Below are 16,420 nucleotides of genomic sequence, written 5' to 3'. Positions count from 1 at the left end.
AATAATGAAACATATCAGATATTTTTTAACTGTGATTCATATCCACCTCATAATTTTCCTATAAAGTGCTTGAAATGCAGATTGGAATATGAAATATTTTAAGCTCAAGCTTTGCGCTCGCATTATTGATTTTCATGATGAAAAAAAGGTATTTAGAAAACCCAGATTCTAGGTCGAAATCTGAAACATGCGCACGCATGTTTATTCAGATACGCAGCTTGTTCTCTATTTCAATAACTATGATTCTATATATCCAGTTTCCGATCAGAATATCAATTTTTTTCTGCTCACCCTTTCCGCTCGCATTATTAATGTAGGAAGATACCAATTTATTCCCAATTTTTTTCATGATTTACAAAACATGAAGAGAGTGTGTCCCGTTTTTAGGTTTGAAATCTCATTTTTTTTCCAGCTCGCATCAATTGTTTGGTTATATACTTATACCGTTAATGATTACAAAAAGTGCATAAAACGTTAATTTTTTAGGCCGGAACGTCAAAAAAAATTCACCTCGCGCTTGTCATTATTTAATCATTGAAATATGTATCGTCTTAATGGCTAACTGCAAATCTACCTTAAGAGGTCCCTTTTCGACAAGGCTAGAACGCATTATAAAAATCTAGTTACATACGCATCTTCTTCAGGTTTACAAACATTCCCCAGAATGTTCAACTGAATTTTCAGGACAAAATACATGGAATTTCAAAATTGTTTAGCTCGCACTATTCTAATAGGGATCCGCCCCTGATCTACGCCATATCGCTGGCAGAGAACCTTCAGCCTGCGCTGGTGTTGGACATACGTCCTCCACTTCCTCCTTTTGATGGCGATTCCCAGCGCAGACTGCTGAAGCAGGGTATCAGTGAGTGTCCAATCCTTCCTCAGGGCCGAGAGAAAGAACCAGAAGGGAGGATGAAAGCGCCCTAATGCTAAGTTCACACCAACGGCGCTTTGATGGCGCTTTAAAGCGGCGTGCAAAGCGGTGGCAAAGCGTAACAAAGCTTAATTAAAGCGTAAAGACCGTAATAGAGCATGAGAAAGCTTTGAGCAATTCGGGACATTCGGCAAGAGCGCCACAATTTTTTAAACTGTTTAAAAATTTGAAGCGATCTTTCACGGATTGCGTAGAGCGGGGAAAGCGTATTAAAGCTTATCAAATCTTAGTCCAGATTGGACCTTGTTGTTTGGAAGTGCTTTTTCCCAAAGCTAACATAGAGGGCACATGTCTCCCAATCTCTAATCAGCGCCAATCCACTCATCTTCCCTCCCCAACAAGGTCCAGTACAAAACTTTGCTGTACCAGAAAAGCTAGGCATCAATCAAACAAGTTACACGGTAGGGGGTCAGGTGCCCTAGTCTCACACACCAAACAAGACACATTTTTACCCAAAACAACTTCACCTCTAACAGGGTGAAAAATGCAAAGTTGTGTTGTTTTTTTTACACTGTAAACATAAGGCTCCGTGTTCATGCACTTAAAAAATATCTATTCAGCGCCTTCCTCTCTCGCCAAATGATTCCACCCATGAACCAAGTATCAAAGTTTGAATAAGTAGACTACACAAGTCACAAGGAGGCAACAGCTGGTAAACATCTCTGGCTCAGGCAGCATCAACAGATCCTGGCCCCCACCCCCATCGTGGTCAATGGGCAGTGGAGGGTCAGGGGAAACCAGACCAGTGGCCTACAGGTACGACTAGTCTCTTGTACCAAACTTTTGCCTCCACTCAAATACAAGTTTACCCCCAAGGACGATGAAAATACACAGATGTGACCGATGTTCTACAGAATAGACATATACCACCATGATAATTTGATATTCACATTTTGTTCTATTGAAATGTTTTTTCTCTTACCCAATAATTTCATCCGTGGAATAAGTATTACAGTTTATAAGACTAGACTACGAAAACCAGGACCCTGTTGCTGCCATGAAATGACCTCCTGACCTCCATGATAAGGGGCAGTCAGTGGTTTTTGTATATGGAGCTATATATGGTTTGGACATGGTTTGATATGCATGTGTTTGCAGTGTATTCCATACTATGGACATCCATGTCCATACTATGGACATCCATGTCCATACCCAGCTAACTATAATAACATTCATGAAAGATCCTAGATATGCTTTCAAAAGAAATTTTTAAGAACATTTGTATAACATTAATGAAACAATATTCCCCTGATGTTAACATGAAATAAACGTTAATATTATGGTGCCAAGCAGATATATTTTCCTAAATGTTACATAGATCTTTACCCATAGTTGATGAAAAAAAACACAAATGATATTTTTCTAACGTTTTTATAATGTTACATAATTAATGTGAATAATTTTTTTTCCAAACGTTCGATGTTATGACTATGATGATGATAAAAAAGTCATGAATGTTTGTTTTCAAAATATTTCGACAAAACATTTTTGATAATGTTATGATTTTCTTAAATATAGTAGATACATGATAATTTTGCCGTTTTTGCATATTGAATTAACCTTTTGATAGGAACACAATAACATTTTATTGACATCTACATGTACATGAATTGGATGTAAAAATAGCATTTTGAAAATGTTGTTAGAATACTTGAGATGAAATGATCGATATGAAATATGGTTTTACAACATCTCAACAAAGCATTCTTGAAAAATGTTTTCAAGTGTTTTCCAAAATGTTAACTTTAAAAAATATATTAGAAACATCCTGATAATTTTAACATAAATTGTTGAGAAACAAAACAGATATACAATTTTATAATGTTATATACATGTACGTACATTGGATGTGATAATAAATGTTATGAAACTATATGTTTATGTATCATTTTGACTTAATTAACGTTCTTGAAAAAAAAAATTTCCTAATATTTTTCAAAAGCGTTAATTAAATGTATCATTAACATGTTTTTCAATGTTTTATGATGATATGAATATAATTTTTTTCAGAAACTTGATAATACTACTTACATTTTTGTAAGGTTATACATTTGATGTAAAATAAACATTTTAAAAATGTTGTAAGAATATTATGACAATAACATCAACCGTTCAACAAAACATTTTTGAAATATAATTTCCAAAAATATTTTAAAATGTATTAGAAACATCGTTATTTTTAGTAGTATAAGTTTAACATTTTTTTGTATTTTGCTGACATTTTGATAAAGTTATTGGGATCTATGATTTTTAACTCATCCGTCCCGAAGGGCTAGATGAGCTTATGCCGTGGCGTGGCGTCCGTCCACAATTTCAAAATGCTTCTTCTCCGCCATTTCTAGTCCGGAATCAATTCTGTTTGCTTTATATGATAGCACTAGGTAGGGGATTCAAAACTTCTTCATAGAATTTTGAAACTCATTAAATATGCTAATTTATGTGCATTTTTCAAAATTCACAAAAAATGCTTCTTCTTAATTAGTTGACCGATTTTGAATTGTTTGCTTCCATCTGGTAGAGCTTCATGAAGGTCACCAAACTTCTACACAAAATTTTGAAATTTGGCCGGAGTAGAAAATTATTTATGCTAACTTATGCGAAATTCATAAATCACAGAAAATGCCACTTCTTTATTTGTTGACTGAATTTCAAAATGCTGCCCGCTTCGTCATTTCAAGTCTGATTTTAATTCTGTTTGCTTTTAATATGATAGCATTAGGTGGGGGATTCAAACCTTCTACACAGAATTTTGAAACTCATTAAATATGCTAATTTATGCGCATTTTTTCAAAATTCACAAAAAAATGCTTCTCCTTCGTTATTTGTTGACCTATTTCGGCTTCCTTTTGGTAGCACTTCATGAGGTTCACCAAATTTCTACACAGAATTTTGAAATTTTGACTAGGAAAAATCTTATGCTAATTTATGCGAAATTTATTCATAAATCAACAGGAAATGCGTCTTCTTATTTATCGACTGATTTTTTTTTTTCCATCTGGTAGATCTGCATGAGGTTCACCAAACCTGTACATCATTTGTTGATCAATTTTAATTGTCTTTGCTTTATATGCCGCTTTAGGTGGTGATACAAAATTTCAACACAGAATTTTGAAACTCATGAAATATGCTAAGTTATTTATATATTTTCAACTAAAAAAAATAACTTATTTATTTGTTGATTATTTTTGTTCCATCTGAGAGCTACATGAGATTCACCAAGGTTCTACACAGAGTTTAGAAATGTTGACTAGAAAATTATTCATGCTAATTTATATAAAATTTATTCATAGATCACAAAAAAGCTTCTATGCAATTTCTTCATCAATTTCAATTCTATATCCTCAATTTATGTCACCAATATAATTCACTACAGTGACGTCAACTGGGCTGAAATTAAAATTGTGTTAAATATCGTTGCGAGATGCTGGATGAGCTCCACATCATTGATGTGCTAGTTTTAAAAGGTTGTAATACTAGTATCATATCAATGACATCAAACGTTCTTAGAATGTCATAACTGAAACTGCTTTATAGTATTTTCACTAAAAAAAGAGAGAAAATATTGTTTTAATACATATTTATTATGATATAACATCATCTGATCACTTAAGAAATAAATTCATTTTACTATCATCGTTTTTATAATGTTATACATTATGTGAAAAAAATAATGTTGGTAGAATATGACAATAACATAAAACATCATTATCGAAATGTCATGATTATGATTATGCTTCTCAAATATTTTAACAAAACTTATTTTTAGAAATGCTTTTCCAATGTTTAAAAAAAAGGTTTAAAAATGAATCAGAAACATCCTAATTTTGACATTTTTATGATATCATTTTTAAAGGACAAGTCCACCCCAGAAATTTTTTGATTTTTATAAATAGCGAAAAACTCTATCAAGCACAACGGTGAAAATTTCATCTAAATCTGAAGTAAAATGAGAAAGTTACGAAGTTTCCATTATTTTTCACAATACAGTTATATGCACGACTCGGACATGCAAATGAGAGAGTTGATATCCCTCATTCACCATTTTTTGTATGATATTGTTTGAATTATAAAATGTATTTCAATTTTTACAGATTTGACAATAAGGACCGAATTGATCGAACCATAAATTTTTAAAACAAAGGTAATACCACATGTTCAGGGAGGATCAAAACTTTGTTTCACAGGACAACAGGGATATAATTGGAATATTCAATATTTCAAATAATAAAATACAAAAGAAATAGTGAGTGATGTCATCAGTCCCCTCATTTGCATACCTGTCCAAGATGTGAATATAACTGTTTTGTGACAATTATAAAGCGAGACTTAAAAATGTCATAACTTTCTGATTTTGATTTAATTTTTCAGTATTATTCTTGTTGGATTTTTTCTCTTTTTATTCAAATTAACTTTTTATGGGGTGGACTTGTCCTTTAAGAAACGAATAATTATCATGCCATGGGTGTGACAATAACAAACTTTCCCACAAAATTATGATAATATATATATTTTTTTAATAACTAAATATTTTTGAAAAAAAAAGGTTTTCTAATGTTTTCCTGAAGTACTAATGAATTGTACAACAAACATTCATATTTTGATGTTTTTATGATATCATAATTTTAAGAAACAAAATAACATTTTACTATAATATCTCTATAATTACGGTAAATAGATATAAAAAATACTATCTTAAAACTTTGGTAAACTTTAATGATAAAAGTTATGAAAATATCTTCTCAAAATGTTTTAGTTAAACATTCTTGAAAAATGTTTTTTCTTTTGTTTTCCCAAAATGTTGAAAAAAAATATTGAACTCATTTTTTTTTTCGTTTTTATAATATAATTTGGATATGAACGGGGCAGCAACAGGAGGGCAGCAGGCCCAACAGATGAATCATGATGATGCAAAACTATACTTTTGATCATTTCAGACATGTCTTATACTTCATAGACATCACCATTATTGTTATAAAAATTGCAATGCACTTTCCGCCTTCATCTGGTGTTTACAAATGCGAAATTATGTTGATATTTTTTTCGAGTTATACCATATTTTTAACTTGTATTTAAGTGTAACAAAGCTTGCGTGCGCTTGCGAAATCTCTTCTATCCAATGAACGGCCTTATACCTCTCAAATTTTAAAGGTCAAGGCCACCCCAGAAAAAGGTTGATTTGAATAAAAAGAGAACTCAAACATGAATAACGCTGAAAACTTCATCAAAATCGGATGTAAAATAACAAAGTTATGACATTTTAAAGTTTCGCTTATTTTTCACAAAACAGTTCTATGCTCAACTCAGTAATATGCAAATGAGAGAGTCGATGATGTCACTCACTCACTATTTCTTTTGCTTTTTATTGTTTGAATAATACAATATTTCAATTTTTACGAATTCGACAATTAGGATCCCCTTGCTTGAACCACAAAATGTTACAATAAGGGAAGTTCAGGGAGGAATGAGACTTTGTTTCACATGACAATGACGATAAAATAAAAATATTTCATATTTCATATAATAAAATACAAAAGAAATAGTGAGTGGATGATGTCATCGGTCCCCTCATTTGCATGCCGACCAGGATGTGCATATAACTGTTTTGAAAAATTAAGCGAAACTTTAAAATGTTATAACTTTCTTATTTTACATCCGATTTTGATGAAATTTTCAGTGTTATGTTTGTTTGATTTTTTCTCTTTCTATTCCAATCAGCTTTTTGTTGGGGTGGACTTGTCCTTTAAATTATAAGGCCAAATCTACTGAAAATAATAAAATAATTTTTTCTTTATATGAAAGAATAATTTTGATTGGCGCATATACTATTTTTGTGAGCGCTGCTAAAAACCAAACAACAACATCTTGACTTTAACAGTGAAAATAGTAATTTAGTAGGGGAGAGAGATAGGGTTCCCATGCACCCGAATGATATATTTTTTTAACCTACATTTTTGTAATCCGTAAGATGTGTAGTGAATGAATTTTGATGTTCCCAAAACGAAATATTGTCCCATGGGGTTCAAATTCAAGATGGCGTCCAAAATGGCCGCCATATTCATGGGATTTGGATTTTCGTACATAGATTCCGACACAAACATTCATTTGCCACAAAATTAGTGTCATATGAAAGATAAATAAATTTTCTACAAGTTGATACTATTCATGGGTGATAAAATGGTAATTCGGCTGAGATTTTAGTACGAAAAGTGCAATTTTGAGATTTTTTTCCCAAAAATTGAAAAATTGCGAAATACATGATTTACCATAAATCTAAAGAAAATAAAGAAATCACCTCGAAAATTTCTAGAAAACTTTCCTAATATACAATTATTAAGTGGACGAAATTCCAAATCGATGTCGTTTTTAGTCACAAACTTATTATGTCTCAAACTTGAAAATTCAATTTTCAGAAATTTAGCTTTTTTTACTGCATATCGGAGACTTGGATATATTAATGTATATTGTCACATTTTCAACCCAGAAAATGGAAATAGGCCTTCATAAAATGCGAAATTATCGATTATTTTGTTGGTAGAATTTACTACAATCCCTTTATTCTTCGATTTCAAGTCGGTTGATATAGTTTTTAAAAGAATTTGGCCAAAATTTGTGTGTTTTTTGTAAAAAAAAATTGCACATGCACTGTTATTGATCAGATTTATTATGAATATCAGTATTAAATGCACAATCTCAACATTCGATATGAAAGAGGATGTATCAACGAGAATATTTGCAGGCTTCATGCCACCATAAGTATCTTCATTTGCTTCAAATAGAAGGAAAATATGCTGAATGTATTGAGCGATTTTGCGCTAAAGTGAGGCCAAAAAGCAACCTTAGTGTGGCAGTCACATCCATGAAAACGATTGCAAAGTGATGAATGGTATGTCATTCAAATAATACAATAGCTTGGATCAGCCTCTCGCATCGATTGTGTAGGTATGACTAACACACCGTAATGTCCAGTATGTAATGTGCATGGTAAAAGAAATGTATCTGATTCAGAAGGATGCAAAGACAAAAAAAGGTGTTTCTGTTACATTATAAAGAAATTCATTAAATATTGTCTATTGGAAACAGTTATAAGATACACTAGCACTGCAGGTAAAAGAGATGAAGTTCTTACACATCAATACACAGCTCAAAGGAATATGTCGAAGCTACCCCCACTTTATCTGTATTTTGAATCTATGGCCTGTATTCCTAAATCAGGTTTATCTTCGAACACAAAATTAGTGTCATATGAAATATCAATAAATTTTCTACAAGTTGGTATTATTCATAGGTGATGAAAAGGTAATTCGGCTGATCTTAATAAGATAAGTGCATTTTGAAATTGTTTTCCCCAAAAATGAAAATTTGCAAAATACTTGATTTACCATATATCTAAGAAAAATAAAGGAATTGCCTTGAAACTTTCTAGAAAACTTTCCTAATATACAATTATTAAGAAATTGATTATTTTCCTGCATTTTACAGACTTAAATTACTATATTGTCATTATCTTTACCACCCCTTTTCACCACATTGATAAGTTTTTCTAACCTTCACCTTTTCAATCCTGGAGTCGTATACTGAATGAATTTATTTTGATGTTCTGAAAACTTGAATATTGTCCCTTGGCCGCCACTTTGACGGCCATCTTGGATTCTGACAAAAGAACTCTTACCAATATTTTGAGGGTATTCTGAGTATGAGAAATTAATTGAGTGGGTTATCTTTATTCTTTACAATTTAAATCAAACAATTCTGATACATTAAAGTGCCAAAAATGACAAAAACCTCTTTCTGTTGACCAATGTAAAGAAGGGGAAGGCATTTTTGGAACATTGAGATGTGTATGGCTGTGTTATTAATCTATTTAATATTTTCAAAAGTAGAAAATGTGGTGACCAATCAGTACCACGGAAAAGGCCTCCTGTAAATTGCATTTTACAACTTCCAACAATTAACTTATATCATGTCAAAATGCAAGCTTTATGGTTCTTAGGGAGGACTTTGACAAACAGGCAGTCAATCTTAGAAGTCATTGGCAGGCTCATGTGCTACATTTGGGCGATCTTTTTTAGCTAAAACTTTGTGCCAATGTGATCTTGAAAGATATATTCCTGATCCAGAAGTTGTAAACTTTGGACTGGAAAAGCAATTTTGCTTGCTGCAAAATTCAAGAGAGTTTTATTCTCTTTGAGAAAAAAAACCCTGGAATTTTCTTGGTTGCCATCCGGGCAACCATGATGGCAGTTTTGGTTGCCAACGTCACCCGGGCGACCGCTAATTTCGATTCCTGCTTTGGAGTGGGGATGGTGGATGGAATTTCCCTCACGTGTGATCCGTTCCTTTTCAAGATTCCTCCGTTTGGCTTTGATACTTCGTAAGACCTGGGTTCCTCACAGACTTTGGATGCTTTAGCTGGTATCCAAGTGTGTTATCTTGGATGTATAACTCTCACTGGCTGTCCTACATGCAGAGGTGGTAGATCAGGGCCCTGTTGTACAAAGAGTTACGATTGATTCGATCAATCGTAACTATGGCAAGCCAGCAAAGTCAACATACAAAATGCATGTTTGTTAAAAAAAAAATAATAGATATGAATGCATATCCATAAATTCATTGATTTCTTGACAATTTTGGGTGTTCTCCTTTGATTACAAAGGACATTTTGCAAATTTCCTGTAGAAAAAATTATGACACTGATGGATTTCCATAGAGTTACGATTGATCGGATCAATCGTAACTCTTTGTACAACGGGGCCCAGAACTTGCATGTCGATAATGCACTTCCTTCACCTTGCCTTGCCTAATTCAAGAGAAAATCAGTGGCAGTAGAATCTCTCGAGAAATAGTGACTTGATAATGTGGTTCTGATGGGTCTACCAAATAACATTTCTACCGGTGATCTAAAGTAACTTTCGACTGGTGTTGCTCTCAGGTTCATCATTGCTAGTTGACTGTCTTGGCCAGTCTGAGAACATTTTGTCAACAGATTCTTGACTGTACGAACCATCCTCTGAGCTAATCCGTTTGATCTTGGATAGTGTGGAGAAGAAGTAATGTGCTTGATATTCCACTTCTTTTTTTCTGCTGCCTTGCTTGATGTTTCTGGCATGTTTCACTCTGCTTTATCAACTGGTCGATGTCCTCGTTGATGTTTGACAAGAACACCGTCTCACGAGCAAGTCAGCTGGTACTTTCGATTCCCATGTGTCCTAGGTGAAGCTGTCCAAGGATATCATTCCTCAGTGACTTCGGTACGATGACTTGACTTCCCGTGAAGAGTATTCCATGTGATAATCCGATGTTATCTCTATACGACCAATACTGCATAAGGGATTTCAATAACTCTTGGATTGTTTCAGGCCAACTCTTAGTAACTATCTGCCATAATGATCTAGGTATTGGATCATTAGCTGTTTCTCTCTGAAGTTCTGTCCTCTTGTGTTTTCTGAAGAGTAATAAGTCGATCGCATATGCGAATCTTTTTCCTAAGAGCAGATGGATTTAACTCTGACACCTAACGGTACATCGCATGCTTCCTTGGGATTACAAAGTCAACTCAATGAATCGGAAAGAATCATGTTGTTTCCAGGTCGGTAATTGACTTGAAACCTGTTTCCTTGGACTTTGATTATAAGCGATCGCTGTAGATGCGGCAGTGCACTTGTAAGAATTTTTTCCATATAATTTCCAGTGGTCTGTGATTGATTATGACTGTGAATTCCTTCTCGAACTGATATTATAGAAGCGTTTGATACCAAACATTAGGACTAAGATTTCCCTCTATGTTTGAGTAGTTGGACTGTGCAGTGGAAAGACTTTGGATGCAAACGCAGCAGGTTACCATCCTGAAGCAAGGCATGCTCCTAGATCTTTCATTGATGTATCCATCTCGACAGGCCTCTCTCTCTGGGTCATAGGACTGTAGGCATGCACCTGATGATACTGCACATTTCAGGCTGTTCAAGGAATGCTCATGATCATCGTCCCAGATGAACGGTACTTCCTTGTGGAGAAGTTATCGAAGTGGTGCTGACTTTTCCCACAAATTAGGAATATATGCTGCTAGGTATTTGAACAATATTAGGCATTTCTGAACATCATCCTCTTCGTCATTGGGTAATAGTACTTGGGTAATGTGTTGGCTTCTACCTTGCTAGGATCTGAGTAGATATCTGATCTAGTGCACTTGGAGCCAAAGAAGTTGATAGCTTCTTTCTTGATTGTGCACTTGGAGCTGTTGAACACTGAGCCTTCTTGCTTTGCCGTCTCCATGAACAAGTACCGATTCTTGTCGTGTTCCTCCACGTTGATCTTGTCCTACAATTAATGTGCTGCACTTGCGTGGTGCGTCTATGGTAGGTTTAGCGATGTCCTTGACATGAAACATCGTTTTTTCCTTTGAAACTACCAATAGCATCGAACTGCTCTGGAAATGCTTGTTCGAGATCCTCATCACTTGTGATAAGTATTCGTTCAGGTTTAGGGTTAGGTGTTGGTGTGTCATAATTGTACATTGAGTAAATTGTGATAATTCCAAGGTCAGTGCAACCTAACAACCCAAGGATAGCTGAAACCTTGACATCTGGTACATAGAATGTCTATGTTGAACATTTTGGACTGTAACATTTTATGTCAAATTAGTGTACCTTTACATTTGATTGGAATCTCACCATAAGCTTCAAGTTTTACTGGTGTTTGTTTCACTAATGATTCCCACTTTGAACTGTATATTTCCTCGGCGTACGGACTATGATAGTGTTAGTATTTGCACTTGAGTCAACTCTTAGGTAGAGCTTATGTTGACCGGCTCTGTGGGCATATGTAAATGTTAGCAAATGCTACTGTGCCTTCTGAATTTACAACTGTGTGTGGTCCATTGGTATGTATTATGTCAAATTATGCAAAGTTGGATAGACTGCCTTTAGACTGATAATGATTAGGATCTGTGATAGTATCGTGTGCTGTGTCCATTTCGCTGATTGGTTAGTTCTTTCGACGTTTTGATTTTGATCGTGATTTATTTTGTTTTGGTAAACGACCATCACATACCATGTCAGCTCTTCGGTCATCTGAACTACGTTATGGTTTTTAACTATGATCACTTTTTGACTGACGACAGAATTACCCCCAATGATTTTTAATGTGGAGAGCAAATTCCATTAATATTGACCCCAAATGGTTCATAGTTGTCTGAGATTGATAATTGAGGTTTTTTCCTTCATTATGAAAGCAAACGGAACAGAGTTGTAAACATAAGAGATATACAATAAACATAATATTGGCTCTTCATAAATTTAGCAAAGAGTTAGAACGTGTTGGAAAATAAACCTGATTTTGGAATACAGGCCATAGATTCAAAATACAGATAAGGTGGGGGTAGCTTTGACATGTTCCTTTCAGTTATGTATTGATATGTCAGAACTTCATCTCTATTACCTGCAGTGCTAGTGTATCTTATAAATGTTTCCAAAAGACTTCAATAAATAAATTTCTTTATGATGTAACAGAAACACGTTTTTGTCCTTTACATCCTTCTGAATCAGATACATTTCTATTACCATGCACATTCTATACTGAACATTACGGTGTGTTAGTCATACCAACACAATCGATGCGAAAGGCTGATTAGAGCTATTGTATTATTTGAATGGCATACCATTCATCACTTTGCAATCGTTTTCATAGGTGTGACTGCCACACCGACGTTGCTTTTTGGCCTCACTTTAGCGCAAAATCGCTTAATACATTCAGCATATTTTCCTTCTATCTGAAGCAACTGAAGATACTCATGGTGGCATGAAGCCTGCCAATATTCTCGTTGATACATCATCTTTCATATCGAATGTTGAGATTGTGCATTTATTACTGATATTCACAATAAATCTGATCAATAACAGTGCATGTGCAATTTTTTTTACCAAAAACATACAAATTTTGGCCAAAAGTCTTAATTCTTTTAAAAGCTATATCAACCGACTTGAAATCGAAGAATAAAGGGATTGTAGTAAATTCTACCAACAAAATAATCGATAATTTCGCATTTTATGAAGGCCTTTTTCCATTTTCTGGGTTGAAAATGTGACAATATACACTAATATATCCAAGTCTCCGATATGCAGTAAAAAAAAGCTAAATTTCTGAAAATTGAATTTTCAAGTTTGAGACATAATAAGTTTGTGACTAATAATGATATCAATTTGGAATTTCGTCCACTTAATAATTGTATATTAGGAAAGTTTTCTAAAAATTTTCGAGGCGATTCCTTTATTTTCTTTAGATTTATGGTAAATCATGTATTTCACAAATTTTCAATTTTTTGGAAAAAATTATCAAAATTGTACTTTTCTTATTAAAATCTCAGCCGAATTACCATTTCATCACCCATGAATAGTATCAACTTGTAGAAAATTTATTTATCTTTCATATGACACTAATTTTGTGGCAAATGAATGTTTGTGTCGGAATCTATGTACGAAAATCCAAATCCCATGAATATGGCGGCCATTTTGGACGCCATCTTGAATTACCCATGGGACAATATTTCGTTTTGGGAACATCAAAATTCAATCAATAAACATCTTAAGGATTACAAAAATGTAGGTTAAAAAAATATATCATTCGGGTGCATGGGAACCCTACCTCCCTACCAGACTAATTGTGACGATGGTACAACGTTGGAATGTAGTTTGTTCCTGGTTGTTCGAACAATTACGTTATGCCAACGTTGGCATGGTTGGGAAACATTCAACGTTGGGAAAACGTTTGGCCATCTGGACATATTCATTAGCCAGAGAATGACCAAAATTTCAGCTTATATATACGTGACTATGTTTGCGTACCTGTTAAACGTTTCACAAAAGTATGGAGCCTGATTAACATATCATTAATTCATTAAATAGATTATTCATAGGTGAAATTTTAAGGTATATATATATAGAAAAATTGTTATTAAATGTATTCTGCCAGGTATCGGAGAGTCGTCTCATATATAGGAATCAATGGCAGGTTTCAGTGGATAGGTGTAGATATAGAATGATAGGTTTAAGATAAGGATAGGATTAGAATATGATAAACTAGTTTATGGGATAAAGTTGTAGAGATGAACTTCACCTTGAAAGCACATTAAAATTTTGAAAACATTCACTTGTTACATTAGTAAGATACCATTGCAACATTTTCTCAACATTTTTAAAATACTAAACATTAACAATTATATTTTCAATTTTTTTTTAACTTACTGTTAGATATACTTGCTAACTTAATATACAATTGTCCATCAAATTGAATAGCTCAAGGAAGGATGAAGTTTATCAAATTTGAACACAATTGGTACTTGCCGGAATTTTCATAATTTTCAATTTCTTGATAAAAAACCCATTTGATTTGGTCAAGTCCATCCCAACAAAAACTTGATTTGAATAAAAAGAGAAAAATCCAACAAGCATGCATAACACTGAAAATTTCATCAAAATCGGATGTGAAATAAGAAGTTATGACATTTTAAAGTTTCACTTCATTTCACAAAACAGTTATATGCCGCACATCTCGGTTGGTATGCAAATGAGGGAACTGATGACATCACTCACTCACTATTTCTATTATATTCTATTATATGATATATTTTGATTTTCTCGTCATTGTCATGTGAAACAAAGTTTCATTCCTCCCTGAACACGTGCCCGGTGGAATTCCATTATTTGAACATTTTGTGGTTCAGGCATGCAAGGAGGTCCTAATTGTCAATTTCGTAAAAAAATGAAATATTGTATAATTCAAACAATTAAAAAAAAAGGAATAGTGAGTGAGTGACATCATCAACTCTCTCATTTGGATGTAACTGACTCGTTCATATAACTATTTTGTGAAAAATAAGCGAAACTTTTAAATGTCATAACTTTCTTATTTTACATCCGATTTTGAGAAAATTTTCAGCATTGTGCTTGTCTGATTTTTCTCTATTGATTCTAATCATTTTTTTTTCTGAGCTGGACTTGACCTTTAATTTCCATGTTATTTTCATTCATTTTGCACAACAAATTAGTCTAATTAGACCAAATGGTAAATGGACTTAATGGCTATTGGCCAACTGGTCATTAGACGGAATGACATTAAACTAAATTAAAGTAGACCATGTGGTGAGAGGACGAACTGATGGTAGATCAAATATAGACAATTTGCAAATGGATGAATTAGCATTAGACGAATTGGATATAACCCGTATAGGAACTCAGTACCCAATTATGGAGTAACAAACTCATCAATACATTTGAAACAACTTAGCTCCATGCATGTATATATCGCATTACACCATGGACCTAATAGGTCCATGATTACACTGACTGCCCCTTATCATGGAGGTCAGGAGGTCATTTCATGGAAGCAACAGGGTCCTGGTTTTCGTAGTCTAGTCTTATAAACTGTAATACTTATTCCACGGATGAAATCATTGGGTAAGAGAAAAAACATTTCAATAGAACAAAATGTGAATATCAAATTATCATGGTGGTATATGTCTATTCTGTAGAACATCGGTCACATCTGTGTATTTTCATCGTCATTGGGGGTAAACTTGTATTTGAGTGGAGGCAAAAGTTTGGTACAAGAGACTAGTCGTACCTGTAGGCCACTGGTCTGGTTTCCCCTGACCCTCCACTGCCCATTGACCACGATGGGGGTGGGGGCCAGGATCTGTTGATGCTGCCTGAGCCAGAGATGTTTACCAGCTGTTGCCTCCTTGTGACTGGTGTAGTCTACTTATTCAAACTTTGATACTTGGTTCATGGGTGGAATCATTTGGCGAGAGAGGAAGGCGCTGAATAGATATTTTTTAAGTGCATGAACACGGAGCCTTATGTTTACAGTGTAAAAAAAACAACACAACTTTGCATTTTTCACCCTGTTAGAGGTGAAGTTGTTTTGGGTAAAAATGTGTCTTGTTTGGTGTGTGAGACTAGGGCACCTGACCCCCTACCGTGTAACTTGTTTGATTGATGCCTAGCTTTTCTGGTACAGCAAAGTTTTGTACTGGACCTTGTTGGGGAGGGAAGATGAGTGGATTGGCGCTGATTAGAGATTGGGCAGACATGTGCCCTCTATGTTAGCTTTGGGAAAAAGCACTTCCAAACAACAAGGTCCAATCTGGACTAATCAAATCTTAACAAAGTCGTAAGAAAGCTTAACAGAGTTTAAGAGAGCTTGGTTCAAAGCGGTGACCCAACTTAGAATAGTATACAAAAAAAAATTGAAAAACTATGTTAAAAACTCTGAGTTTTCCACAAAGTTTTTTCGATTTATTTTCCTTTTTTAATTTTATAATGTTTTATATTTTATTTCCTTAGTTTTATTTTCTCTGTTACAATAAGGGTTATTTATCTCACATATAAAATTGATTTTCTTACTAATTTTTTAATTAGTAAGAAAATCAATTTGTAATAATCAATTTAACAAAAAATTGCGTATTTTAAAGATCTTTTATCGCACATATCTAAA

Source organism: Lytechinus pictus, chromosome 14 (assembly GCF_037042905.1).
Source record: "Lytechinus pictus isolate F3 Inbred chromosome 14, Lp3.0, whole genome shotgun sequence".
In the NCBI taxonomy this organism is placed as follows: Eukaryota; Metazoa; Echinodermata; class Echinoidea; order Temnopleuroida; family Toxopneustidae; genus Lytechinus; species Lytechinus pictus.
This window is presented reverse-complemented; position numbering follows the sequence as displayed.